This window comes from Triticum aestivum, chromosome 6D (genome assembly GCF_018294505.1).
Source record: "Triticum aestivum cultivar Chinese Spring chromosome 6D, IWGSC CS RefSeq v2.1, whole genome shotgun sequence".
Classification (NCBI taxonomy): domain Eukaryota; kingdom Viridiplantae; phylum Streptophyta; class Magnoliopsida; order Poales; family Poaceae; genus Triticum; species Triticum aestivum.
In genome coordinates, this window is record NC_057811.1 from 281,801,005 (window position 1) to 281,806,649 (window position 5,645).

Consider the following 5,645-nt stretch of genomic DNA (forward strand, 5'->3'; position numbering starts at 1 on the left):
GAGAGATATGAAGTCTCCAACAAGTTCTATAGCTGCAAGATGGAGGAGAACAGTTCTGTTAGTGAACACATACTCAAAATCTCTGGGTATCATAACCACTTGACTCAGCTGGGAATTGATCTTCGAGTTGAAAGTGTTATTGACAGAGTTCTTCAGTCACTGCCACCAAGCTAAAAAGGCTTCGTGATGAACTATAATATGCAAGGGATGACGAAAATGATTCTCGAGCTCTTCGCAATGCTTAAGCCGCGGAGGTAGAAATCAAGAAGGAGCATCAAGTGTTGATGGTTAACAAGACCACTAGTTTCAAGAAAAAGAGAAGGGAAAGAAAGGGAACTTCAAGAAGAATGGCAAGCAAGTTGTCGCTCCCGTGAAAAAACCCAAAGCTGGACCCAAGCCTGAAACTGAGTGCTTCTACTGCAGAGGGAATGATCACTAGAAGAGGAACTGCCCCAAATATTTGGCGGATAAGAAGGATGGCAAAGTGAACAAAGGTATATTTGATATACATGTTATTGATGTGTACCTTACTAATACTCGTAGTAGCGCCTGGGTATTTGATACTGGTTCGGTTGCTCATATTTGTAACTCGAAACAGGAGCTGCAGCATAAACGAAGATTGGCTAAGGACGAGGTGACGATGCGCGTCGGGAATGGTTCAAATGTCGATGTGATCGTCGACGGCACGATACCTCTACATCTACCTTCGGCATTAGTTTTAGACCTCAATAATTGTTATTTGGTGCTAGCGTTGAGCATGGACATTATATCTGGATCTTGTTTAATGTGAGACGGTTATTCATTTAAGTCAGAGAATAATGGTTGTTCTATTTATATGAGTAATATCGTTTTTGGTCATGCACCTTTGATGAATGGTCTATTCTCGTTGAATCTCGATCGTAGTGATACACACATTCATAATATGGATGCCAAAAGATGCAAATTTGATAATGATAGTGCAACATACTTGTGGCACTGCTGTTTAGGTCATATTGGTGTAAAGCGCATGAAGAAACTCTATGCAGATGGACTTTTGGAATCACTTGATTATGAATCATTTGATACTTGCGAACCATGCCTCATGGGTAAGATGACTAAAACTCCGTTCTCCGAAACAATGGAGCGAGCTAGTGACTTGTTGGAAATAATACATACCGATGCATGCGGTCCGATGAGTGTTGAGGCACGCGGCGGGTATCATTATTTTCTAACCTTTACAGATGATTTAAGTAGGTATGGGTATATCTACTTAATGAAACACAAATTTGAAACATTTGAAAAGTTCAAAGAATTTCAGAGTGAAGTAGAGAATCATCGTAACAAGAAAATAAAGTTTCTACGATCTGATCGCGGAGGTGAATATTTGAGTTACGAGTTTGGCCTTCACTTAAAATAATGTGGAATTGTTTCACAACTCACGCCACCTGGAACACCACAGCGTAATGGTGTGTCCGAGCGTCGTAACCATACTTCATTAGATATGGTGCATTCTATGATGTCTCTTACCGATTTACCACTATCGTTTTGGGGTTATGCATTAGAGACAGCCACATTCACGTTACATAGGGCACCGTCTAAATCCGTTGAGACGACACCGTATGAACTATGGTTTGGCAAGAAACATAAGCTGTCATTTCTTAAAGTTTGGGGATGCGACACTTCCGTCAAAAGGCTTAAGCCTGATAAGCTCGAATCCAAATCGGAGAAGTGCATCTTCATAGGTACCCTAAGGAAACTATTGGGTACACCTTCTACCATAGATCCGAAGGAAAGATCTTTGTTGCCAAGAATGGGTCCTTTCTAGAGAAGGAGTTTCTCTCGAAAGAAGTGAGTGGGAGGAAAGTAGAACTTGATGAGGTAATTGTACCTTCTCTCGAATTGGAAAGTAACACATCAGAGAAAACCATTCCCGTGATGCCTACACCAACTGGAGAGGAAGTTAATGATGATGATCATGAAACTTCGGATCAAGTTACTACTAGACCTCATAGGTCGACCAGAACACGTTCCGCACCAAAGTGGTATGGTAATCCTGTCCTGGAAGTCATGTTATCAGACCAAGGGGAACCTACGAACAATGAAGAAGCTATGATGAGCCCAGATTCCGAAAAATGGCTTGAGGCCATGAAATCTGAGATAAGATCCATGTATGAGAACAAAGTATGGACTTTGGTGGACTTGCCCAATGATTGGCAAGCCATTGAGAATAAATGGATCTTCAATAAGAAGACGGACGCTGATGGTAATGTCACTGTCTACAAAGCTCGACTTGTCGCAAAGGTTTTCGACAAGTTCAAGGGGTTGACTACGATGAGACTTTCTCACCCGTACCGATGCTTAAGTCTGTCCGAATCATGTTAGCAATTGCCACATTTTATGATTATGAAATCTGGCAAATGGACGTCAAAATTGCATTCCTTAATGGATTTCTTAAAGAAGAGTTGTATATGATGCAACCAGAAGGTTTTGTTGATCCTAAAGGTGCTAACAAAGTGTGCAAGCTCCAGCGATCCATCTATGGACTGGTGCAAGCATCTAGGAGTTGGAATCTACGCTTTGATGATGTGATCAAAGCATATGGTTTTATACAGACTTATGGTGAAGCCTCTATTTATAAGAAAGTGAGTGGGAGCTCTGTAGCATTTCTGATATTATATGTGGATGGCATATTGTTGATTGGAAATGATATAGAATTTCTGGATAGCATAAAAGGATACTTGAATAAGAATTTTTCAATGAAAGACCTCGGTGAAGCTGCTTATATATTGGGCATCAAGATCTATAGAGATAGATCGAGACGCTTAATAGGACTTTCACAAAGCACATACCTTGACAAGGTTCTGAAGAAGTTCAAAATGGACCAGTCAAATAAAGGGTTCTTGCCTGTGTTGGAAGGTGTGAAATTGAGTCAGACTCAAAGCCCGACCACGGCAGAAGATAGAAAGAAAATGGAAGTCATTCCCTATGTCTCAGCCATAGGTTCTATCATGTATGCTATGCTGTGTACCAGTCCTGATGTGTGCCTTGCCATAAGTTTGGCAGTGAGGTACCAAAGTAATCCAGGAGTGGATCACTAGACAACGGTCAAGAACATCCAAAAGTACCTGAAAAGGACCAAGGATATGTTTCTCGTTTATGGAGGTGACGAAGAGCTCATCGTAAATGGTTATGTCGATGCTAGCTTCAACACTGATCCGGATGACTCTAAGTCACAAACCGGATACGTATTTATATTGAATGGTGGAGCTGTCAGTTGGTGCAGTTCCAAGCAAAGCGTCATGGTGGGATCTACGTGTGAAGGGAGTACATGGCTGCTTCGGAAGCAGCACATGAAGGAGTTTGGATGAAGGAGTTCGTATCTGATCTAGGTGTAATACCCAGTGCATCGGGTCTAATGAAAATCTTTTGTGACAACGCTGGAGCAATTGCCTTAGCGAAGGAATCCAGGTTTCACAAGAGAACCAAACAAATCAAGAGACGCTTCAACTCCATTCGTGAAAAGGTCAAGGATGGAGATATATAAATTTGCAAAATACATACAGATCTGAATGTAGCAGACCCGTTGACTAAACCTCTTCCGCGGGCAAAACATGATCGGCACCAAGACTCCATGGGTGTTAGATGCAAATATGCCCTAGAGGCAATAATAAAGTTGTTATTATTATATTCCTTATTCATGATAAAGGTTTATTATTCATGCTAGAATTGTATTGATCGGAAACTTAAATACATATGTGGATACATAAACAAATACCATGTCCCTAGTAAGCCTCTACTAGACTAGCTCGTTGATCGAAGATGGTCAAGGTTTCGTAACCAAGGACATGTGTTGTCACTTGATAACGGGATCACATCATTAGGAGAATGATGTGATGGACAAGACCCATCCATTAGCTTAGCATATGATCGTTCAATTTATTGCTACTGCTTTCTTAATGTCAAATACATATTCCTTCGGCTATGAGATCATGCAACTCCCGGATACCGGAGGAATACCTTGTGTGCTATCAAACGTCACAACGAAATTGGGTGGTCATAAAGATGCTCTACAGGTATCTCTGAAGGTGTCTGTTGAGTTGGCATGGATCGAGATTGAGATTTGTCACTCCGTGTATCGGAGAGGTATCTCTGGACCCTCTCAGTAATACACATCACAAGAAGCTTGCAAGCAAAGTGACCAAGGAGTTAGTTACGAGATGATGTATTACAGAATGAGTAAAGAGACTTGCCGATAACGAGATTGAACTAGGTATGAAGATACCGACGATCGAATTTCGGGCAAGTAACATACCGACAGACAAAGGAAATTACGTATGTTGTCATAATGTTCGACCAATAAAGATCTTCATAGAATATGTAGGAATCAATATGGGCATCCAGGTTCGCCATTGGTTATTGACTGGAGAAGCGTCTCGGTCATGTCTACATCATTCTCGAACCCGTAGGGTCCGCACGCTTGACGTTATGAGATGTGAGTTGATGACCGAATATTGTCTGGAGTTCCGGATGAGTTCACGGACATGACGAGGAGCTCCAGAATGGTCCGGAGGTAAAGATTGATATATAGGACGATGCTATTTGGTCATCAGAAAGGTTTCGAAATGTATCGGTAGTCATCGGTTCACCGGAAGGGGTTTCGGGAGGCCCCGAGAGGTTAATGGGCCATATGGGCCAAGAGAGGGGAGCACACCAGCCCACAAGGGGCTGGCGCGCCGCACCTCTAGGCCGCCGGCCCTATGGATGGTAAGGGGGGGAGGGCTAGACCCTCCTGCTTTCCCTCCACCTAAGAGACAGGAAGGGGGGGTGCCACCCCCTCGTGCCTTCCCCCCGCGCGCCCAAGAAGGAAGGGGGGGGGGTGCACGGCCAGGGCAGGGGCCAAGGGTGGCTGCCGGCACCCTTGGGGTTGCTCTAGGCTGCCTCCCCTCCCCCCCCACCTATATATATGCATGGAGGGAGAGAAGCAACACACATCACGATCCCTAAACCGTGTGCGGCGCCCCTCTCTCTCTAGTTCGTCCTCGGTCATATTTTCGTAGTGCTCGGCGAAGCCCTGCGGAGATAGTTGCATCACCACCGTCACCACGCCGCGAGCCGTCGTGCTGCCGGAACTCATCTACTACCTCGCCCGTCTTGCTGGATCAAAAAGGCGACGACGTCATTGAGCAAAACGTGTGCTGAACGTGAAGATGCCGTGCTTTCGGTACTTGATCGGGCGAATCATGAAGATGTACGACTACATCAACCGCGTTGATAAACTCTTCCGCCAAACAGTCTACAAGGGTATGTAGACACTCTCACCCGCAAAAAAAACTATACATCTTTATGGATAGATTTTGCGTGTGCGTATAATTTTTTTTTTAATTCAACCTTACTCAACAGAGATAAGGTTGCAGGTCGGGAGGGATGGAGAGAAAATCGTTCGTGTGAACCCCCAGTCGGACCGGACGACGAGAGTGTGACGTGGCAACGAAACGAGTCTCAAAATTGTCTCAAAATTCGTACCAGAAAATCAGACGGGGATGAAGCAGTTCGGGCGGCGACACCACATACCAAACGTGCGAACTAATCATTTGGATAAAATATGGTATTAGATGTACTCACGAAAGAAAAAAAGTTCTAGGGATGCCCTTATCCTTCTCTAAAAC